The 25,622-nt window shown below is 38.5% G+C and overlaps 1 protein-coding gene and 1 pseudogene across 3 annotated transcripts in view; both read right to left on the minus strand.

Moving 5' to 3' along the window:
- TENM4 (teneurin transmembrane protein 4) overlaps window positions 1-25,622 on the minus strand; it is a 3,040,222-nt gene that overhangs the window by 2,008,297 nt on the left and 1,006,303 nt on the right. The gene's annotated exons all lie outside the window — the stretch shown is intronic.
- Window positions 11,385-11,953, minus strand: LOC100459189 (ADP-ribosylation factor-like protein 6-interacting protein 1; annotated as a pseudogene).

Here is a 25,622-nt window from a genome sequence, read left to right on the forward strand (position 1 = left end):
CCATGCCTGGCCTCTTCCCTCTTTCTTATTCCCTCTACCTAATAACTAATAGTGTTAAAATAGGTCATTCTAGCTATAACACCTCTACTACCTAACCTAGGCTAGAAGCCTCCTCTATCACAGGAATCCAGAAAAGACAAGCAGGAGGAAGCCATGCAATCAGATATGCGGTACATGAGAATGTACACTAGGAAACAGTTTAAAATCCGCTATGTGTCTCTTGCCGGCTATGTGTCCTCAAGCAAGTCTCCCCTGAGCCCCACTTTCTTCATCTGCATTAACAGAGTTAAAAATACCTGCATACGGTGTCTATTCTGAGGATTAAATGAGAAAAATCTATCCTATAGTGCTTAGAAGTCTTCTAGCCACCTTGCAGAGACTCAGGAGATGGTAGCTATTATTATTTTGTATACTGACTCTGTGTCCTCATCTGTGTATTACCGGTGTGATAACATCAATGCCTCAGAATACAAATATGTAAGCTAACATTTATTCTGATTATTGAAATTAGTTACTCAAGCTACCATCTACGCCGAGGACCACCCCTCCCCTATATTCACACATTACATTGCCCATGAAACCTGGGACTTTGTGAATTCCAATGGGAGCAGCCTTATTTTTACACAAATTGTAGAGAGGTCACTGGAGAACCTGAACAGTTTGTGATGGGGATGCCACTTCGGCTGTGAGTGGTTTTTTTTTTTTTTTTTCTACTTCATGATGTCATTGGAATCCTCGAATGAAGTAAAAGTACGGCCTCCCTGTCAGATTGGCTCTTTTTTCAATACTGAGGAGATGTGGAATTCACTTCTTAGGATGTTGTCAGGGAGAAAACAGTGCCACTTCCTTAAGGAATATGCTCAACTGGCTCTGTCCCTTCTCAACACTCGCTTGGGCATCAGTTCCTGCACCTTAGATTATAATGTCCTAGAGGACTGGGATTGATTTTTATTCTCCCAGCATCTGGTATCCCAGACACTATGAACCAAATTGCTGTTTAGTAAACGATATTAATTGATAATGACTAATTGTAAATATTAAAATCATATTAACCAAGTTTCACTTGAATATCAAAAAAAGTTGAATTTATGATATCAACAAATATGGTTAGGAAAATCATTTTATAGTAGCCATGAATTTTTTAAAAATGAAGTAATTACATATGTATACATGTGCCATGTATACATATGTAACAAACCTGCACATTGTGCACATGTACCCTAAAACTTAAAGTATAATAATAATGAAATTTAAAAAAAAAAGAAAACAAATCGGGTAAAATTTTTTAAATAGTGAATATGGGTAAAGGGCATGTAGATGTTCTTTGTAGTCTTATTTTTGTAACTTTTTGAAAGATTGAAATTGTTTCCAAATAAAAAGTTTCTATGACAAAAAAACGAAGTAATTAATAGAGTGTATATCACTGAAATTCTCAAAGCAGTTATGGGCCTAGAATATGAGCTACAATAACAATAATTCTTTTTACATATATGTGCATATCTATATATACCTATATGTATGCATTATATTTGTGTAATACATGTATGTGTATGTATATGTGCATTTACATATATGTATTTATATTTATTAAGGCTATTTAATCCTCACTGGGAGCATAGCTATCTATGTTCTATAAATAACCAAGTGAGGATCTGAGAGGTTAAGGGCCTTGGCCAGGTTTACACAGTAAATTAGTGACCAAGTTTAGACATCAAAATCCAGCTTCTCAGTCTGATGCTTTTATTCTAATATGATTTCCCTATTATGTTCTTTTCTGTGATCTCATGAGTTAAACCATAATTTTCTCTAATACAAAAGATGAGTTCTTATTCAGCCTTAATTTCCTGCTTGTTTTGTATTCAATGTATACATTCTATTGCCAAGCTTTGCACGTTTTCCTTTCATAAGCTTTTTTATCTTCCTCTTTTTTGTTAGCCCACTCCTAGTGTCTCACTCATTTAACTACATTCAAAAATCTTTATTTAGTACCAAACACATGCCAGAAGCTAACCACAAATTGTCTTAACCTTCTTGCTTATTAAACAAACAAAATAAAATAAAGCCTTTCTTCTAGAAATTTCAAGTATTGGAAACACTGGAAGTGGTTTCTTTGCCAATTTCTGCAAATTCCAATCCCGTCGTGAAAACATTAAGTGTTTCTTACTGGCTTCCTACTGGGAGACCTGGTGCTAGAATTGTGTTCTCTAAATTTAGCCTGGCTAAATATTGGCTCTGGAAGATGCTCCTTCAAAATGAAGTGTTTCACAGATGCTGTGGTTTGAATATTTGTCCTCTCTAAAATGCAGGTTGAAGTTTAGTGCCCAGTGTGGCAGTATTGAGGGGTAGGGCTTTTAAGAGGTGATTGAGTCATGAGGGCTCTGTCTTCATGAATAGATTAATCTGTTTATGGATGAATGGATTGATGGGTTATCAGGGGAGTGGGACTGGTGGTTTTATTAGAAGAAGGGAGACCTGAGTTAGCATGCTGTCCCTTCATCATGAGATGCCCTGCGCCACCTCAGGATGCTGACGAGTGTCCCCACCGGCAAGAAGGCCCTCACCAGATGTGGCCGCTTGAGATTGGACTTCTCAGCCTCTAAAACAGTAAGAAAGAAACTCCTTTTTTAAAAAAATAAATTACCGCCTTTCAGGTATTCTGTTATATGCAACAAAAAATGAACTAGTGTAATAGATATAAATTTAGAATTATTATATACCATAGCTCATAAGCCCATTCCAGTCTCTGTAGTTCTCTTTAAGAAAATAGCTGTTTAAGTTTGCTTAATCTTCTGTTTTCTAAATAAAGCATTTGCTTTAATTTTGTTTTAATATGTAACTTCATCACGAAAATACTTTGGGAACACTAAAATAGATTATGACTTTAGGAATGATGCTTTATTTATGTTTTTATTTCCACTGCCTAGATAGGTCTCTGGTGTGTATAAAACACTTGATATTTTAATCTCTTTCTCTTTTTTGATGAATTAAGGAATATAATATGTGTTATTTATGTTTCCCTGTTTATATTGCTGTCCTTCCTCTAACATCTTGCTCCTCGTTTCCTGTTCATACACACCTCTCACCTCCAACACCAACATTCTTATTTTATAGTCCTGCTAAGTTCTCCACTTACTCTTCCAGATTTTATCATCTGATGGGGAAATTATTTTGTTGACTCTGATGCCTAAATGCTTTTTTTCCCCATTAATCAAGCGCATCCTGGAATTCCAATTACTTTATTTCTACCTAACTTAATCCCAAAGCCTACATAAATCCCAGCTCTTTCATAAATATTTCAGACTCAGAGCCAGGGTATCATCCCATTTCCAAATCTGCACTCTCACGGAAGTAGACCTGATACTTGTAATACTTAGCACTTCTATGTCTGTATCTACACTCAGAGCCCGTAACATTTGGGGCCAGAGAATTATTTAATTTATTGTTATGAGAAATTGTTCTGTATATTGAGGAATGTTTAGCAGTATTCCTGTCACTAAATGCCAATGACACACCCCCAGTTGTGATAACCAAAAATGACTTCAGAAAACTGCTAGATGTCACCTGGAGAATAAAGTCTCTCCCCACCCAACTCTGTTGAAAGCCTCTGATTTAAGGCTATGTCCATATCCATATTCATATTCATATCTGCATTTGGACTGAGAAGTAACATTGATTTATCTTCAACTATGTTAGGCACCAGGTTCAATAGCGTATGTTATCTGTTTTAGTTTTCACAATGATCCTCAGGGGTATTAATAGAACCAATTTAAACATGAGGAAGACATAGCTCAGGGGCAGAAATAACTCAAAACAAAATCAACTATGGTATGCACACATTTCCCTGCACCATATTAGTTACTTGAAAACTTCTTAAGGACAGGATCCCCTCTGCTTTAACCTTGCTACCTCCCACTGGACTATCGGGTAGTAGTTGTATAATAAAAATAATTATAAGTTGGTGAATCAAAAGCAATATTCTTAGACTCACTATATGAGCTTTAAACTTTCTCTGCGCTGCAAATTTTCTAGATTTGCCTACCTATGAGTTGTCTACCTATTTCTTAACCCTAGTATATTTATATTAGGTATGTAAATTGGATATAATTGTATTACTTAAGTGCTTTATTTAATAATATAATTACATTAATCTTTCTGTCTGTCTTCAAGTTTTGGCATCGTAGTATAATGAAAAATGCATGAGCTTTTCGAATCAAAAGGATGTTAAATTTAAATTCTGACTCCACGCCTAACTGGCTCTGTGGCATTTACTTCAAAAACTAAATATTTCTGTGATCAATGCAAGGAATACAGAGATAAAAACAAAACCCCGACTATCTAGAGATTTATACTCTAGTAAAGGTGAACAAAACTTGAAAAGAAATTAATTTAAATACCAAGATACAACATTAGAAGCACGTGCAAAGTACAAAGTACAGAGATGGCACAGAGAAGGGATGACTTACTTTTATCAGGTAAAGATATGGAACACTTTCAGAGAGATTGTGCTTATGATGGGTGATAAGGAATAGACAGAGCCAGAAGATAAGCCACTTTGACTTCCTGTGTCTCAATTTAGTATTTATAAAATAGGGATAATTACATAACTGATTCATAGGTGGTTATGAGTATTAAATGTGATGGGACTACAACATGTTTTGCATAGTGTTGAACAGATAGTAGACACATAATAAATATTATCTCCTTTCCATTTCCTTTAAAGGACAACAGTTGTGTCATTTATAATTTTTAATAGTTAACCTACTACAAGGCAGTAAGAGAGCTAGTGAGTGAAAAATTTTCATAGATTGCAAAGTTAGTATATTTCTTCTCTTGCTCAGATACTGTAAGAAAATCTTCAAATCCATTGTACATTATCAGTTCCCCAAGGAAGACGAGCAGGTTCTGCATTCCATCTCAGAATGTTGTAAGGCATTTTTATCAGACAAAGGCACCCTTCTCACAAGCCTTGTACGACTTTCTTCCTCTTCTTTAAAACACATACAAACTATACAACTTGAACATTGTAACAGGTCTGCTTTCTGTTCCATTTAGTGACAGTAAGTACAAGAACAGAATAGAAAACTCTGAAAAGTAAAATCAAATCCCAAGCGCTTTCCACATCTTTCTAAGCCTCTATGGAGGATTCTAAAGATTGACTCTTCTGTTATTCAAGCTGCTTCACCAACTGCCCTGTCAGAGCTCCAGACTCGGACCCTATTCGGGATCCTTATCCCTGAATGTCCCTTGCTATCAAGATAAGTCTTTATTTCTCTTTGTAAAGTGACAGCAGAGATCTGGGAAGATGAAGAATCTTTTCCCATTGAGCTTTAAATAACTCACTTCTAAAGCAGTTCCACAATTTTCACTGTAGCCATGAGGTTGTGAAGTCTCATTATCGCTGACCTTGGTCTTTCTCAGCTGCCATGAACCATGAAAGAAAAAAGGTCAGTAGCTGACATTCTTTCATTCAACCAACATTTACTGAGCACTTGCCTGGTGCCAGGTATGGTGCTGGGCTGCAGGGATATGTCAAAGTTTTATTCACTAAAGATATAATAAGATGAGGCCGGATGCTGTGGCTCACACCTGTAATCCCAGCACTTTGAGAGGCCGAGGCAGGTGAATCACCAGGTCAGGAGTTCGAGACCAGCCTGGCCAAGGTGGTGAAACCCTGTCTCTACTAAAAATACAAAAATTAGCTGGGCATGGTGGCAGGTGCCTGTAATCCCAGCTATTCAGGAGGCTGAGGCAGAAAATTGCTTGAAGCCGGGAGGCGGAGGTTGCAGTGAGCAGAGATTGCGCCAGTGCATTCCAGCCTGGGTGACAGAGCAAGACTCCGTCTCAAAAAAAAAATAATAACAATAATAATAATAAGATGAATATAATCTGGCCTTATTCATTTCAATAGCTTTATTCCCTTCTTTTTGGAAAGTGGGGTCCATAAAAAATAGTGAAAATATATTTAGAAAACTTCATAGTTTATTAGGCATCTTTACGACTTAGACCTTCTTTTATTTATTTTTATTATTATTATTTTTTTGGGGATGGAGTCACTCTGTTGCCCAGGCTGGAATGAAGTGGCATGGTGTCGGCTCACTGCAAGCTCCATTTCCTGGGTTCAAGCAATTCTCCTGCCTCAGCCTCCCGAGGAGCTGGGATTACAGGCACCCATCGCCACACCCAGATAATTTTTGTATTTTTAGTAGAGACGGGGTTTCACCATGTTGGTCAGGCTGGTCTCGAACTCCTGACCTCGGGTGATCCACCAACCTCGGCCTCCCAAAGTGCTGGGATTATAGGCATGAGCCACCATGCCCGGCCACTACTTCAACCCTTAAGGTCACTCTGGGCTTCATAGTATAGAATCCAGAGCAGCTTTATAATGTGGCTCCAGTCTTCATGTGTAGGAATATCTTGAGCTAAAGTTCAGCATGAGGCAATTTCTATCATTAGTGAAAGAATGTATCTACAGTTTATTGCATTTAGCTTACCCTAGAAGCATAAACTACCCACTTGAGGTGTGAATGCACCTTGTATTTAATGATTAGTGGAGATTGTTTGCAACTGATCTTGCAAATTACACTCTCCACATCTCAAAGGGACTTTATTTTGCAAGGGTATTCAATGACTCCTGTTAGATCTGTTCTACATACACATAAACACAAACAAGATGCTACACAGTTTATAACCATCTTTCCCCTTTACATAGTTCTGAAACAGTAGTGAGTACAGTATGGTAACTGAGGGAAATTCACCAGACTAGATGTGATGAGGAAGGATCAAGCTTAAGTTTTTTTCACAACTCTCCTGAATCTGTCAGCTATTCAACTTGGGAGATTCAGAAGAGTTGTAGAAAAACTTAAGCTTGGCTTGAAATGTCAGCATTTAAGGCATCATATGGAAGGAGTAAGGGCATCTGGAGTTTGGCCAACCTATAGAACTTGGAGATACTAAAGTAATACCTGGAAAGACAAGCTCAGGACCTGGACTCCAAGAAAGGGGTTAGCAGACTTACTATGTGCCAGGTCCACAGCAGACCAGAGTCTGAGGACCAGGGTCCTCTCTCTGTGGAGACTGGAGGGAGAACCAAGGGCCCAGACAGCAGCCAGTCTAGCCCCACAATCACACCTGATAGTGGACCGATCTCTGTCATGTCCTGGGGCTCCTGAAAGTGCCCAGTTTTGCTTATAAACATGCAAAGGGAGCATCTGGTGTGCCATCTGCAGGCTGTGTCTAGATGCTGTGTTTTAGTAGGAGAAAATCACCTACTTTCTACCAGGCCAGATTCTCAGTGGTCCAGGCATAAGTCAGGGCAGAAGCAACAGAGTACATGCTGTTTCTGGGGCAGGCTGAAGCCAGCATAGATTAGCATTTTATAGATGTGATGAGAGATGCTCAGAAAGGCTGTGGAGCTTTCCAGGTTCATGGAACAAGGCAGAGGTCCAACCACTATTTGAAGCTTACTACCTCACTTGTTATGCAAATTTGCCTATTATTTGTGTGTACCTGTGTGCATGTATTATGTGAATATACCTACTTCAGCACACAACATACATTCTTTAAATGATTCAGTGAATGAATATATAAGGTAGAATTTATCCTGTTTGAATATAAGGATATTTATTCATTCATTCAATAAAGACAGGAAAGGTACCTGCTAAATAGAACTTACATTCTTATGAGGCGAAGAATTAATACTCAAGATTTTAAATAGTTGAACAGGACTGTTTCAAATAACGTGAGTGTTGTGAAGACATAAGATAGAATACTGAGATAAGAATTTTGCCTTTATCTTTATACAAAGGCAACAATGACTAAATGCAGGTTAATGAAGCATGAAGGGAACTAATTCTGCCTTCTCCATGAAACAGTGTACCTACCATTTATTCTCCTTCCCCTAATCACATTTTCTGGTTTGGTGGCCACATCATGTACACTTTCTGTTATTTTCCTAAAATACATCAATAACGTTTAATTTGAGAGAATCCGAACCAAACGTAGGGAAAGAGCAGCAGGGTGAGCTTTGGGGTCTGGGCTGAACCTTCCTCTTCAGAGAACCAGGTTATCCAATGGCTGACCTACGAATTGTGCATAGTCAGTACTCAGTAAAAATTCCTTTTCTCAGCATCAAGAGAACAAGGAAAAACAGAATATTCTCCTCTTGGATATTTCCATAGCTCTTGACTGACCTTGCGCCAAGCACAGACTAGGTTTTGAAATACATCAGAAGTTTAAATTCAGTTATCTTTATCATCTCCTTGCCCACATCAGCTTAAGCTCAATATGTCCCAGGAATAACTTGAAGGTTGTTATGTATAAAGTTAAAAGGACTATTGAAAGCAGAAATATGATTTATAGAAAATGGAATCTTTTCTACACTATTCTACTTTCTTTTCTTATGAATGAAAGAACAGAGAAATTCAACCTTTAATTCTAACTGGAGCATCCGCATTGATGAGCTACTAATCTCACGTGCCTCAGGCTTCCTGTTTGTAAATAAAGAGATGGCCTGATTGTTTTCAGGCTTTAAAGTAATTTCATGTTCATGTACATTCACATATATAAAATATATAACACAGTCCTTGGCACATAGTATACACTCAATAAATATTTTTTTTCTCCTCTGTAAGGAGTTCTGGCTTTAATTTCAAACAAGTCACAAACTGAAACCATAAAGATGAAAATAAAGAATACAAAATTTGAAAATGTGTAAATTACTGAAAGCACAAGAACCATTAATTGTCAGTGATGGTTCTCATTAAACTAGCAGCATATGTTGCTATTATAAGGATGTTTGTCACGAGCTCCTGAGAGGTCTATTAAAAATAAAATCCTATTATTCCAGTTGTTTCACATCCATGCAATACACCCACAATAATTAATTTCATATGGGCTAAATTCATAAATCTAGAAAACTAGAAAGACATGTTATTCACCATAGAAGGCATCTTATATCCTATTTATAATCTGACTGAAATGCTAAAAAATGCCATTAATTACAGGGAAACCCACTATCATTTTTCTTTATCTCTAGAACGGACTTTGAATTTGAAAATACTCCATTACCATTATAAAGGCAGCATCTGAGCAAACAAAGAGAAGAAGAAAGTTGCTGCCACATCTGCTGCTGCAGCTAAGGCCACTCCTCCTGGTGGCGTTATGGCTCGGGATTGCTGCTGCCACCCCTGGCTGGCCTTAGCTGGGCCCTGCTTTGTGCCAGAACTGTGCTAGGTGCTTCATGAGTATCATGACTTTTCTTCACAATATCCTCGTTAGATAGTCTTCCCTTTATAAAGGTAGAGGCTCAAAGAAGTGAAATAACTGATCCAAGGTCACAACTCCTAAATGATAAAGCTAGGATTTGAACTCAGATCTCTAGCACCAACATCTGACCTCTCCCCATATTACTAAGCTGCCTCTCTAAGATAATAATAAAAGCTTTAATTTATTGTGTGCCTGATCCAGACTGCCAGATAGCCTGAGAAAGAAAAAAGAAAAAACAAAAACAAACAAAACACAAAGGGGACTCTCCAATATAGAGTCCGAAGGTCAACTACTGCAACTGCCACTCAATGTCAGAATACCCTTCACAGAGGCTTGACAAATAACTAAATGGTCACCCAGAGTTCATTAAACCCTGTACCTCTTGAAGGCAGAGATTCAACTTCTTTTATATTCTAGCACCTGTTGTGTGCTCTGGTATGTAGAGTCAATGTTAATTAGTTTATTTATTTTTTAAGATTCCAACTTTTTTTATTTTTTCCCCTTTTACACAAAACAAAGTAGAAGAAATAATAAAGGATTAAAACGGCAAAAGTAGTTAATTATGTAGAACATGTATACACAAAAAAAATGTGTATACATGTAGTAGAACACTTATACACAAAAAAAAATCCAGATAGGAAGACAGGCTTATTTACAATGAAAGTAAGGTAAAATTAAGGTAGTTTTCTTATGAAATATTTTTTTAAAAAATGAAACATATGCTACAATAGGCACCACTGTTTACAGCAATATTAAAGAGGAGAAAACAACACTTATTTAATAGTCACAGATATACCACAAGGTACAACATCGGTGCAATAAATTCACAAAACTATATTACAGCCTGTTAATCAGTTTAAGAATTGTTCCCAAGTCAGTCACATTTTTGGCTCTCATTCCTACAGATTTCATTCCTACAGATTTCAACTACTCTAAATTTCTAGCTACCGAGAAGTTAAGAATGACTACAAGAAGCTTTCCAGGGAGTTACAAAATCTTTGTAGACCAGAGGCCAACTATTATCACCTCAAGTCTGCTCTCACCAACAGCCCTTGTATTTTTCAGGGAGAAATCTCTAGGAAAAAAGTCAGACACCAGTGTAGTCACTATCTCCCATGCCAAACCCAGGGGAGTAAAATGGCCAGTATTACCATAAAACGGGAATTTTGAGGTTTACCTTAAAAGGCTTATTCTGGTCTCAAAAATTATTCAGATAAGATTACCTTCTACTGAAATGAATCTTGCCTAAACACAGAAGACTGCTTTCCTTTACTGCTGGTCTTAAAGTCATAGACATGAGTCTTAACCTACTGTATACTATAGCTAAAATCAGCTGAAAATCTGAAATTAAAAGTATGCTAGAAATCCTAAATGCAATCTTTTGGAAGTCTGCTATTAAAAAGCCTTTAAGGATTTACTAACTTCAAGTCTAAGTGCAAAGGGACAAAAGCTTAAGACTGTCAGACATTCCTTTTTATGGACAAAAAGATCAAAGTTTCCTACAAATTGCTAAGCTTTGCACAAGGGAGAAACCTACTCATACTAGTGCATGGAATCAGTTTCATTTTATTCCATGGGGACTCTTCTCCCCATGGAAGAAACAGAATAAGGAATGAATCTTAATTGGTCTCTTCATCAGAAGTGGTAAACTTGGTCTCTAAATTCACAAAGTCAGACAGTTTTTTAAGCAGACTGTGGAAGCAGACAGTAGAACCAGCTTCCTGTAGTCACAGAGCTTGTATCTAGCAAAAGCAAAGATGAACTTGAACAATTATCCAGAGTCACTTGAACTGTACTAAAGGGCAAGATTCACCACCACAAAAAGGAAGTTGTCTAAAAGCCAGAATTCAATTAACCCTGGGTAAGAAAAATGAAAACAAGTCATACACACTAATGAGTTGTTCATGAGGCCAACTGGTAAGAACACACTCAACTATATGCAACAGGAAGACACTATGCACAAAGCATTACTTGGCGAGCCTGAATTTCTATTAACTAAGAGCAGAGTAAGGGAGAGCAAAGAGCTACTTCTGTAACATTTTAGTATCCAGATAGCACAGCAGAAACCATTCCCAGGGGCAATGGGTGCTCCATTAATCACACTGAATAAAGCAGATGAATTATTCATTTTTCTGTTCTTTTTGTTTGAGAAGTTTGGTTAGCTCCCTTTTGGCCACTCCAATGTACTTCAAAATGATTCCATGTTGGTTTAGCTCAGGAAGCAACAGTAAGGAAGTCACTATCAGGTAGGTGAGAAGCAGGTTGTGGACTTGCTGTCCCACCTAAGCAAACTTGGCAAGGGAAACGATCATGGTCATGAAGTACAGCTTAGGTTTTTCTTCCTTTAGTGTGAAGAGGCATTTCCACCAACCCACAGTTCTGCTTTGAGTTTTTACTAGATTACTGCAAGTTTCATGGAATCTTTGCTGTTGTTCAGTGGTCCATTTATTGGAGCCAAAAATTCTAGGCACCTGAATGGGAACAAGGTAGTCAGCCAAATGGATCTAGATAGTAGATAATGAGAAACATCAAAGAAACCACACCATGGCAGGTGGAAACCAGGTTGTTTCCCATCAGAGGACTTTATCAGCATCAGCATCCCTTCTCCCCATCCTTGCAGCTGTTTTTCGAGACTGGCAGTCTCTGTAGCCAGCAGGTTGGTGATGTGATTATCTCCCTCTGCTATCATCTCCAAGATGCCATCTCTGAGTGCAGGCCACCTTCCCAGTGACTCCTCCTACCAAGACCTGCACGGTGACCACAGCACCAGAGTCAATGTTCATCAAATGACATGTTATCACATGGCTGAAGAACACACGAATTTGGGCTACAGAAGAATAGTCATTCAGCAGGTGAGATTACAAGTTTATGATATTGAGGATTAAATGTGGGTAAATATAATATCTCGAAGAAATTATTTACTGCTTTCAAACTTGAGACTAGAACCCACTGAAACAGCATTGGTATCACATAAATGTAGCAGGATGAGCCACAGACAAGAACCCCTCAGATATCAAGCTGCAGAAGGAAAAGGCTTTATTCAGCTGGGAGCATCGGCAGACTCAATGTCGCCAAAAAGTGAGCACCACGAGTGAGCAATTCCTGTCCCTTTTAAGGGCTTACAACTCTAAGGGGGTCCGTGTGAGAGAGCCGTGATCGATTGAGCAAGCAGGAGGTACGTGACTGGGGGCTGCATGCACCAGTAATTAGAACGGAACAGAACAGGACAGGGATTTTCACAGTGATTTTCTATACAATGTCTGTAATCTATAGATAACATAACTGATTAGGTCAGGGGTTGATCTTTAACTACCAGGCCCCAGGGCACGGCGCTGGGCTATCTGCCTGTGGATTTCATTTCTGCCTTTTAGTTTTTACTTCTTCTTTGTTTGGAGGCAGAAATTGGGCATAAGACAATATGAGGGGTGGTCTCCTCCCTTATAAATAATAGCTATGTTAATAATTAGCATTTATTCAGCACTAGCTATGTGTCAATCACTATACCAAGAACTTTGAATTGTAAACAAAACTAATCCCCATAACAACTTTATGAGATATATAGTATTATCTCTGAACTCAGGGCATGTAAATAAAAAAGGTCATACAGCTAGTAAGATATAGAGCCAGGTTTCAAACAAAGGCTGTCTGGCCCTAGATCCTGCTGGCCACCACCATGCTAAACACTCCTTGGGAACTCAACCTAAGCTAATGGGATACCATGGAATTGTGAGTTATTTTATCTATTTATGCTTTTCCTATTAAATGTTTTTGCACCATGAGAAAATTAGCTGGAAAGCTAAACTGTTTTTGTTTGTTTGTTTGTTTACCTGGCTGTAGAAATCAGGAAAAGTCAGGATGAAAAGACATGCGCTAACAAGCTGGAGGGGCTAGATGCCAAACTGCTAGAACATGTGACATGTGCTATCACCTTTCATCTTCTCTTGTACTATGGTTGGTGCCAGTGTGATGTAGTGGTTCAGAGCTTTGGCCTTCAAGTCAAATAGAGCCAAGTTCAAGTCCAGCTCTGATGCTTACTAGCCAAGTGATCTGGACAGGCCAAAGACCTTCAAATCCTTCACATATAAAATGTGCCTAGTTACAATATCTATTTACATTAGGGGACACTAGAAAATTTAAACAAGATAATACACGCAAATTTTTAGTGCAATGCCTGGAATATATTGAAATGTGCATATAAATATTATTGTTATTAGCTCCTCTTTTACAGCTGTGAAATAAGAAGGTCTAAGATATCAACTAGATGCTCAATAAAGTTTGTGTGCCTATAATCCCAGCACTTTGGGAGTCCAAGGCAGGCAGATCACCTGAGGTTAGGAGTTTGAGATCAGCCTGACCAACATGGAGAAACCCCGTCTCTACTAAAAATACAAGATTTGCCGGGCATGGTGGTGCATGCCTGTAACCCCAGCTACTCGGGAGGCTGAGGCAGGAGAATCGCTTGAACCCAGGAGGCAGAAGGTGCAATGAGCTGAGATCGCACCATTGCACTCCAGCCTGGACAAGAAGAGTGAAACTCCATATCAAAAAAAAAAAAAGTTTGTGGAATAAACAAAGGCACACATAAATGAATGAATAAATAAATAATAGAAAGCCACAAGCTCTCTTCTGTCTTGTTTCCAAGCAATAGCAGCAAAGAGGGAATTCCTATTCTTCTAGTAGTTTCAGAAAAACAGTCCATTTGTGATGTTACGAAGCATAAACCCTCCCTCCCCGAGTCGTCCTATGTTCAGTGCTAGCACTAACCATTTATATGCTCTGGGTGGGGTTGCCTTCTGCTCCACCTCCAGGCAGGATTAGAGCGTCACAAGTAGCAGAAATCTATTCCTCCAAACTTCATGTTATGTAACAGAAAGTCAACTGAATAAAATAAAGTAAGCAAATAATCAACGAGCCCATATTCTTCTTTCAGGTTGATAACATTTTGCCAAAACATGGCTTCTAGTAGCTATCATTATTAAGACTTTCACTTATATGACTTTACACATGTTGGTAAGGCTTTTCATGTGTATTACATGATGTCATTTTCACTGTCATCCTGTTGGTTGTGTTGCTGGGATATCAGCATTTCTCTTTTGTGATGTGGAAACTGGGGCTTGAATCATTTGCATGAATTGATCCAAATCCCGTAACCACAAGGCCAGAGAAAGAATTTTATCAAATCTTGTTTCTCACTTAAAACTCTGCCACTGTGTCTTACTACTCTGAGTGAAATCCGATCTCCTTTCTATGGATACCTGTATGGCCTGGCTCCTGCAAACTTGTCTAATCTCATTTCAGGCAGTTTTTTTCTTTCTTTTTTTCTTTTTTTTTTTTTTTGAGACACAGTCTCACTCTGTTACCCAGGCTAGAGTACAGTGGTGCCATCTTGGCTCACTGCAACCTCCACCTCCTGGGTTCAAGCGATTCTTGTCCCTCAGCCTCCCAAGTAGCTGGAATTACAGGCACCCGCCACCACATCTGGATAATATTTTTTATATTTTTAGAGGAGATGGGGTTTCACCATGTTGGCCAGGCTCCTCTCGAACTCCTCACCTCAAGTGATCTACCTGCCTTGGCTTCCCAAAGTGCTGGGATTACAGGTGTGAGCTGCCATGCCTTGCCCTCTGTCTCTTACTCATTATGCCCCCACAACATGGGCTTTCCATTAAAGGAAGGTTCTCAGCTCTTTCCTGCATCAGGCCCTGCACATGGTCTAACGACACAGAGGCATCCAATCAGCAGAGCACTGGGAAGAACACAACTGGGAGGTACATCTGCAGGTAGTGGGGCACAGGCTCCATGCCTATCAGGACACTTCTGCTCCAGAATTCTATGAGGCTTCTTTAGATTCAAAACTTGGTGTTTATTGGGTAATACTAAGCTGATCACCATCTAAGAAGTAACCACGGAACAATACAACTTGATGATGATTTTATTTGATAATTGTGGTGAAAATATTTAGGGAGGGCAACTAACGTTATTCAGCACTTGCTACGTGATGCCTTCTTAATTTTATATAAGGATTATCATAGAGGAAAATAGATTTGATGCAATAAAAATAACTCATCCAAGGATACACAGTTTTTAAGTGCAAGTTGGTATTGAAAGCTAAGTTTATTTGGTCCTACTACACATGACATTTCCCCTCTGAAAGGATGACTTGATACTATGTTAAAAGAATTACTCAACTAAGGCTGTTTTAATTTCCTCACAAAGGACAAGATTGGTTCAAGATACAGGAATGGTGCTAATTTTGAAAGGGGAGTCGGCAGGCTCTGTGTCTGGAGAACAAAGCTGAGAGGACTGGGAGCTAGAGGGGTCCTGACAGGAAATTATTTTAGAGAATACATTACTTATAAGATAAAATCATGGAAAAATGGTGTTTGAGTCAAGTTGCATAACTCTACTGGCTCTAACTTATTATACATTAACAAGAGACATTTAATAAAAGTTTTACCTCTCTTTAATTCAACTGTTTCAAACATTGAAAACAAACAGCACAATTAAATTACATCTTAAAGACTTGTCATCCCAAGATAATTCATGATGGATTTTCAAAGGTTTTATGCTAAGAGAATCTTCCCAAGAAATGTATATGGATGAAATATTCTGAAAAACAATGTGGAATAATGTCTGGGCTTCAGAATCAAGAGATCTCTGTAAAGATGCATCTCATACATTTGCTAAGTAATCATAGAACACTTCACAATCTAATATTTATTGTACTAACTGGCAAACTGGCAAATGGGTGAAATCTTAATATATATTTACAGGGCTACTGTTAAATACATTTAAATATTTTATATCAAAATGTTGAAATTTGGCATGCTTACACATATTATAAAATGAATAAATGAATGAATGAGCCTATGAGTACTTTGAGATTATTTAAAATAATCTTACCAATGTATACCTAATGGTGGTGGGGTTTTTTTTTGTTTTTTTGTTTTTGTTTTTGTTTTTTTTTCTGGAGTGCAGTGATATGATCTCAGCAACCTCTGGCTCCCGGGTTCAAGTGATTTTCCTGCCTTAGCCTCTCGAGTGGCTGGGACTACAGGTGTGCACCACCATGCCTGGCTAATTTTTGTATTTTTAGTAGAGACAGTGTTTTGCCATGTTGGCCAGGCTGGTCTCAAACTCCTGACCTCAGGTGATCCACTTGCCCGGGACTCCAAAAGTGCTGAGATTACAGGCATGAGTCACTGCATCCGGCAGTGTTTTTATTTCAGAGCTAATTAATTTATTACTCACATTAATTCTAATTATACTTCAATTTGCTAGAGCATAGGATCACTATTGTTTAGTGCTAATGGTCTTTTAAAATCACTAGAAAACAACAACATAATAAGAAACATATGCTCACGAAATCTATCACCTGTCCTTATTAAATCTCTTTTAGTTGACACTAGTATGGTTAAAATCACCAAAACTTTTATTTTATACTTTTATCATACAAAATAAATTATCTTTTGCCTCAGTTTTTTTTCTTTTGGAACCAACTCAAGTTTCCATTATCTTCATGATGCCTTTGGAAATGTAAAAACTTTATTCATATGCTAACTGATTTTTAAGATATCATGAAATTGTATTTCTCACTTTGCCCACATCAAATGAGATATTTTGCTTGATTGACTCAATGACGTTTTTAATGGCCTTTTGAGTTAAAAAGCAGTCAAAGACTGAGCGTGATTTTCCCAGTCTGTGACTCAGGTTCCCAAGCTGAATCTGATGATACCCAGTAACAACAAAGTCTTATGCTGTAGAGTAAATATCTATAATGTGAGTGTGTTGTGGGTTTGTTTGTGCATGGGATCACAAGTATCTATAATATGAGCCAATATTTCCCATCTCTTGCACACAGAACAGAACATTGCTGGTCAATTGTCAATATTCCCCTAAACCTACTTTTCAACTTCTTGACACAAAGCTTAAATTATAAATTTGGCATCAGTACCTTATGAAATAAAACGTATCTGTATCTACCCACATAGGCTTATAGATATAATGCTTTATACTAGAGTAAAAGAGAAAGAATTTTAAGTGGATGATGCAATTATTCTGGAACAACTGCATACCTAGATTGATAAGAGAATTAGCCAATGTTACTGATATAAAAGCCCATCATTATTTAACCAGAGAGCTTAATTTTGTATGAGGATCTGGTGGCAGTTTTAGAATGAATGCCTAGAACCCTTGCCTTCCAGGCAGCCCTTCTTAAACTATGTCCACATGAATACACGTACCTTGAATATATATTATGAAGAGAAGTGGTGCTATGATTCTGGAGATTGTTCTACTGAAGACCTGTCTTTTGAAATCCTAATTGGCTCTGGGTATTAATTAGTATATTCTATGCAATAAAATACTTTCTCTTATTGTGTGGTATACTGGAAAAAAGTCTTAATACCCACATAAAGCTAATATTGGTTTTTGTTTGTTTGTTTGTTTGTTTTGTTTTGTTTGCTATATACCATTTCAGGAATGCCTTGGACTCCAGAATTACCTGAATGTAAGATTTTCATATCAAAAAGCTATGGCCAATTTTATATTCATCTCTGTATTAGGAGATCCTAAATTAGGGGTCCCCAAGCCTCCCGTTAGGAACCAGGCTGCCAGCAGGATGTGAGTGGTAGGCAAGTGAGCATCACCATGCTATATGAGGGGGACAGTAGCATCCCAAACCTAGTTGAGAAAGAAGATGAAAAAAAATATTCAATAAGAACTTAGGCAAACTTACAAATATAGATGACATACTTTCCGCTTAATGACCTGGATAGCGCCTGTTCTCTCTTTTTTTTTTTTTTTTTTTTTTTCTTTTCCACTTTCTGAGGCCATTTGACTATGCCCAGAATCTGGAACAATCCTTCACAGTACAGATCATGTCTGCAAAGAGTTAGTTGGGGTAGGACAGCTAAAAATCACATCCAAATATTATTAAATCTTATTTGATGGATATCTTAATAAAAGACTGAGAGCATAACTGGTTCTATCCTGTCTGAAAACACTATCCAATGCCCCAATTTTCCCAAGATTGGTACTAAATCAGACCTTCTGTGACTTAATTCCTGCTGTGATGTTATGTCCTAGTTTTGATAATTGCACACTCTTCCTAGTTTCTGTTCATTCACTTAATAATTACTTATTGAATACCTAATATATTTCCAGAATAGTTATTAGATATTTTGATACAGAGATAAATAAAAATAGCCATGGTGCTTGTGACCTAGTTGGGAGAAACCTGTATTTACACTCTATATTTAAATAGAGTACTGTTGGAGCACAGAGAAGGAACCAGTTAAGGCTGGTTCAAGGAGTCAGGAATGGTTTCTCAAGCAAGAGAAACCTGGGTTATGTCTTGAAATGAGAAGCCATGGTTTGATGTGCTTAGAAAGACAAGAGAGGAGGCCAGGCATGGTGGTTCACACCTGTAATCCCAGTACTTTGGGAGGCTGAGGGGGGTGGATCAGGAGATTGAGACCATCCTGGCCAACATGGTGAAACTCCATCTCTACTAAAACACAAAAAAATTAGCCAGGCGTGGTGGAGGGTGCCTGTAGTCCCAGCTACTCAGGAGGCTGAGGCAGGAGAAACGCTTGAACCTGGGAGGCAGAGGTTTCAGTGAGGTGAGATCGCGCTACTGCACTCCAGCCTGGCAGCAGAGTGAGACTCCATCTCAAAAAAACAGCAACAAAAGAAAGATAAGAGAGGAAATGGCATGTGTATAAGCATTGGAAAGCAAAAGTTAGTCTGGAGTGCATGTTGTTTATGATTGCTGGGGTGGGATTGTGGCATAGTAATGACAAGCAACCTCTCTCTAGAGATAGCTGGGGCCAGATTGTGAAGGGTCTTTAATGACATGCCAGAGTTCAGTGTTCGAACTGAAGGTTGGTGATACCAAGCAAGCAGTATATCAGAATTACCTCGGGAAATGTGTTCACATACAGATTCCTGATCTCACCACAGATATTGAGTTAATATTTCTGGGGATGCACCCAGAAACACTATTTCTAAGGAGCTCCCTGGTGATACTAATCTGCAGCTGGGTTTTGGAACCACTTGGGGAGGCAATGTTGTATCCATAAGCTAGCTCTGTCAAGTTTGAGGTCTTGGCTTGCTGTCAGCAGTTCCCCCCAGAGAATGATGTTCTGCTTCTGAACACCAGTCCTACCACTAAAATGCTGTCTATCCAAGTTGTCCTCCAAGGCCACACAGGTATGTAGAAAACAAGTGGAAAGCAGAATCCAGCACTCCTGGAATCCAGTCTGTATTTTTCTGTTTTCCTTTTCCTTGTGTAGATGGTGCGACCAACATATAGTTTGCCAAAGAGGACAATAATCAGATCATTTTAATGTGTATAGGCAATTTATTGCCTCAGAGACAAGATGGATCCAGGGACAAGATGGATCTGTCAGTAACAGACATCCTAGAACATGAAATATTCATTCCTTTCTAATATGTTTCTTTTTGTAATCTCATTGTTTATCTCAGCATGGTTTTTCCACTGAGAGCTGAAAGTCCCTTGAGAGCACAAATGTTACATTTATTATTTTTGTATATCAGCTTTCAACACATAGCCAAATACCTAGTATATACTGAGAAAATGTTTATTGATTTAATGAATGAAACAGTTCCAATAATTGTAGTCACTTCTTAATGCTGTTTAATAGTTTGTTTTCTGTCATTTTCCTGCCTGCCCTATCCCCACTTGGCTTGTGAGATCCTCAAGGGAAGGAGCTAGTTTCCAGCCCAGAGTGTGAGACGGAGTAGGCACATGGTAGATGCATGTTAAACAAATCAATAACGTAATGCAAAGAGTCTTTCATCTTTGTTTAAATGAAAAGTCAAATTAAGCCAGGGATTCTTTCTTGTTCAATTCTTCCCTCCTCGCCTAGAGAGACTGTAGGCGGAGACACGATTTAAACACCAGAAGACTTTGACTTTTTCTTCACAACCTTTCCTCTAATTAAGAAGTTGAAGTTTTTATAAGCTAGGCTTGCCCTATGGGAATCCTGAAAAGGTCTAGAAGGAGTGCCAAGTAAATAGGTAGGTGTCTTCTTTGAGAGATGTGTGGAACAAGAAGAGGTAGGGAGTGATGGAGAAGTCATGATGAACATAGAACTTTCCTGGGCTAAAGCGGGCATTCATCTCCGGCACCTTCAGTGTAGATTATTTCAAATAACATTGACAAGCCTCAGCCATCTGGGAATAATTTGGTCATGCCTCACTTCTCTGACCTTTTTAAGCTCCAGGTACTCCTTTGACCGTAACTGTCAAACTTTGACAGCTTGAGTAAGGATGAGCAAATGGCTCCTCTCAAAGAATATAGCAGCATCCTTTTAAAAACAGCCTCATCTATTGACACGCATTCCCCCAGCTTCAGAGGCCTTTATTCTCACAGATGTGCAGAGACTCTAAGAGTGGTATTAGGGTCATTGGATGGTGTCTCAGTCAGCTCAGGCTGCTGTAACAAAATATCAAAGACTGACTGGCTTAAACAGTAGATATTTACATCTCATAGTTCTGGAGGCTGGACACTCAAGATCAAGGTGCCAGCAGATTTAGTTATTGGTGAGCGCCCTCTTTCTGGCTTGCTGATGGACACATTCTTGCTGTACCCTCACATAGTGGAGAGGGAGTGACAGAGAACTCTCATCTTTCCTTCCCCTTATAAAAAACTAATCCTGTCTTGGAGCCCCATTCTCATAATCTCATCTAAACCTAATTACTTTCCCAGAGCCTCACCTCCAAATACCATCACAATGGGGGATTAGGGTTTCAACATATAAAGTAGGGGATTGAATGACATTCAGTACTGAACAGATGGAAGTAAGAAGGAGGAGACAATAAAGAATAGCTAGGGAGATCTAGTTAAAAGAATATAAGTGTATGGGATATTTTTAGGTCCAAAGTAAATAATTATATTCATATTAAGGTGTATGTCTTATTTGATATATTTCTAACATGAAACATTATTTGCCTGAGAAATGCTACTCATCTATTCATTCATTCACACATCCATGAAATATTTATTCAGTACCTTCTAGATGGTACAATGAAAAAGACAACAAACCATATCTCTAAAATTTTGACTACTATATTCTAAATTAGGGGTCCCCAAGCCCCCTGTTAGGAACCAGGCAGCCCAGCAGGAGGTGAGTGGTAGACACGCGAGCATTACCGCCTGAGTTCTGCCTGCTGTTAGATCAAAAGCAGCATTAGATTCTCATAGGAGCATGAACCTTATTGTGAACTGAGTATGCCAGGGATCTAGGTTGTGTGCTCTTTATGAGAATCTTATGCCTGATGATCTGAAGTGGAACAGTTTCATCCCGAAATCATCCCCACCCCAGTCTGTAGAAAAATTATCTTCCACGAACCTGGTTCCTGGTGTCAAAAAGTTTGGGGACCGCTGATCTAAATGACAGGTGATTGTGGCAAGGACCAACCAACCAGATAGTAACAGATTGTATGGGACAGCGTAGGAGGACACTCAGATAATGATATGCATAGGAGGACACTCAGATAATGATATGCTTCAAGGTGTAGCAAGAGCCATGTTTGGGGTCAGTACTCAGAGAATCTTCATAGATGAAATGACCCCTCTGCTAAAACATGAAGAACAGGTGCAACTTTCACAGTTGGACAAAATTTTTTTTTTTTTTGAGATGGAGTCTCACTCTGTCATCCAGGCTGGAGTGCAGTGGAGTGATCTCAGCTCACTGCAACTTCTGCCTCCTGGGTTCAAGCAATTCTCTGTCTCAGCCTCCCAAGTAGCTGGGATTACAGGTGCCTGCCACCGTGCCCAGCTAATTTTTGTATTTTAAGTAGAGATGGGGTTTCACCAACTTGGCCAGGCTGGTCTTGAACTCCTGACCTCATGATCCACCTACCTCAGCCTCCCAAAGTGCTGGGATTACAGGCGTGAGCCACCGCGCCTGACCCATAAATATTTTATGAATCAGTATGCATGAAAGTCTAGAGATTTGGGAGCTCATAGTCTTCCTTGAATTGAAAATAGCTCAGTATTGCTATAGCAGTGAGTGGCAGAATATGTATATGACGGGGAGGAGTGGAAAGAAGACAGAATAGAGAGGATGGAGAAGAGAGAGTTGGGACTAGAGCCAGAACATGAAGGGACCTGCATATAGTATGGAGTAAGGACTTTATCTTGAGAGCACTGGGCTTTATTGAATGATTGTAGTCACCTGAGTGATGTGATCATATTTGAGTTTTATAGGCATTCTGATAGCACTGTGGAGGGTGGATGACAAATAGGAGGTCTAGAGATAAGTTTCATTGGCCCAAATGAGAAACAGTGGCTTGAATGGCATTGGTTCAGAGTGATGGGCAGAACTGGTGCACTTGACTTATATTCAGGCAGTAGAATCCATAGGACTGAATGATTGGTGTTAGAAGGCAAATGAGAGAAATCTAGGATGCTTCTCAAGATAATGGCTTCTTTTGTACTCAGGAAATTTGTTGAATCAGCACAGAAAGTCTCCCATTCACTTCTAGGTTAGAGCTTCATGTACCGTAGGTAGGGATCAATAACTAGTGTCCGAACCACACTTCAAGTATACCTACATATTGATTTTTGAAATTGTTTTACATATCAAGATGAGGGGTACAAAAAGATGTGAATTTTACAATTATTTTACTGACTTTAAAGACTACCCCCCAAAAATCATTACTTCAAGTATTATTCAGGAATTAATAATATTAAAGAGAGTTATATACACGAAGAGAACAAAACTTATTGTTGCAAACATCATTATCCTGAATGAACTGGTGAGAAGTATATCACTCCTTCAAGAAGATATACTTTTTAAGAATCTATTCTTCTTGGGATGTATTTTCTCTTAAAAGATCTCTACATACCTAGAATATATCTCAGAAACACCAAAGGGGGATAACAAACACAATTTGCAGACTCCATAGTTTTACCAAGTTTTGTTTTCTTTTGTTTTGCATAGAAACAACCAAAGTAAATGTTAAACTTATTTTGGTTAAAACCGAGGAGTTTTTTTTTTTTTTGGACTGAAATAGACTTACAATGCTATGAATTCAATCCTGACTCTCATCATATGTGATTTTGCACAAAGTCACTTTCATTGTGGGATGCTCTTCCTTCTCTGAAACATGAGTATTGCAGGTTGTACTGGGCATTGGATAAAACAAACTACTTTCTACATATGGCTAGCCAGTTTTCCCAGCACCATTTATTAAATAGGGAATCCTTTCCCCATTTCTTGTTTTTGTCAGGTTTGTCAAAGATCAGATAGTTGTAGATATGTGGCATTATTTCTGACGGCTCTGTTCTGTTCCATTGATCTATATCTCTGTTTTGGTACCAGTATCATGCTGTTTTGGTTACTGTAGCCTTGTAGTATAGTTTGAAGTCAGGTAGCGTGATGCCTCCAGCTTTGTTCTTTTGGCTTAGGATTGACTTGGCGATGCGGGCTCTTTTTTGGTTCCATATGAACTTTAAAGTAGTTTTTTCCAATTCTGTGAAGAAAGTCATTGGTAACTTGATGGGGATGGCATTGAATCTGTAAATTACCTTGGGAAGGATGGCCATTTTCATACAAAATGGGAGAAAATTTTCGCAACCTACTCATCTGACAAAGGGCTAATATCCAGAATCTACAATGAACTCCAACAAATTTACAAGAAAAAAACAAACAACCCCATCAAAAAGCGGGCAAAGGACATGAACAGACACTCCTCAAAAGAAGACATTTATGCAGCCAAAAAACACATGAAAAAATGCTCACCATCACTGGCCATCAGAGAAATGCAAATCAAAACCACAATGAGATACCATCTCACACCAGTTAGAATGGCAATCATTAAAAAGTCAGGAAACAACAGGTGCTGGAGAGGATGTGGAGAAATAGGAACACTTTGACACTGTTGGTGGGACTGTAAACTAGTTCAACCCTTGTGGAAGTCAGTGTGGCGATTCCTCAGGGATCTAGAACTAGAAATTCCATTTGACCCAACCATCCCATTACTGGGTATATACCCAAAGGACTATAAATCATGCTGCTATAAAGACACATGCACACATATGTTTATTGTGGCATTATTCACAATAGGAAAGACTTGGAACCAACCCAAATGTCCAACAATGATAGACTGGATTAAGAAAATGTGGCACATATACACCATGGAATACTATGCAGCCATAAAAAAGGATGAGTTCATGTCCTTTGTAGGGACATGGATGAAATTGGAAATCATCATTCTCAGCAAACTATCGCAAGAACAAAAAACCAAACACCACATATTCTCACTCATAGGTGGGAATTGAACAATGAGAACACATGGACACAGGAAGGGGAACATCACACTCTGGGGACTGTTGTGGGGTGGGGGGAGGGGGGAGGGATAGCATTGGGAGATATACCTAATGCTAGATGACGAGTTGGTGGGTGCAGCGCACCAGCATGGCACATGTATACATATGTAACTTACCTGCACGTTGCGCACATGTACCATAGAGCCTAAAGTATAATAATAATAATAACAATAATAATAATAATAAAAAGAAAAAAAAATTAAAAAAAAAACAGTAATCTGCAAAATAAAAAAAAAAAAACAACAAACTACATGAAGATACTTTAAACTACAACCAAAATGTATAGTGTTCCTATTTTTCATTGTGAATAGAGGTCAGAATCGGAACATTTGAAAAGCAATGAATATGAGCAAAAATTTATCTGTGGACGTGGAGGAATAGATAAGAAGCCACAGTATTTCTTTTCCCTTCCAAGTTAGGAAGGCTGCCCATTGCCTCCATGGTCCTGAGCACATTAAGGTCATCTGCTTGGGAAGAGCAGCAGTATAAAATTTTAGAAAGCATCTGTTTTTGTGCAGAGTATTTCACTGTAAAAAGCAGCATGAGCTATCTTAAGAAAAGCCTTTTTGAATGTGTTTAAAGTCTCCTAAATTTCCTGCATATAAATGTTGAATACCTCCAACATGTCAATCAATCTTGTTTTCCACTTAACTTAGAATAAAATGATAATGAACTTGCATTTAGCCAGCGCCTTTCACAGAGTGAGCATAATTAGACTTGAAAAAGATCTATTAGGATATCCAATTTCATCTCCCTGCCCAGAGAGAACTATTCCTCCTGAGAGTTCCCTATTACTGTGTCCTGACTTGGTTTAAAAATCTCAGGGGAAGAAATATTTACTACATTCTTGGATTATTTAATTATAGGCTTAAGGCAAAGTAACACCAATCTAAGAATCAGGAAACATGGATTTGATTCTTGATTTTGTCATTTAATTGTTTGTGACTTTGACCCAGACACTAGTCTCTGTAAGTCTTAAGGTACAAAATGGTGTCAA

The sequence above is a fragment of the Pongo abelii genome, chromosome 9, assembly GCF_028885655.2.
Source record: "Pongo abelii isolate AG06213 chromosome 9, NHGRI_mPonAbe1-v2.0_pri, whole genome shotgun sequence".
NCBI classification, from domain to species: Eukaryota; Metazoa; Chordata; class Mammalia; order Primates; family Hominidae; genus Pongo; species Pongo abelii.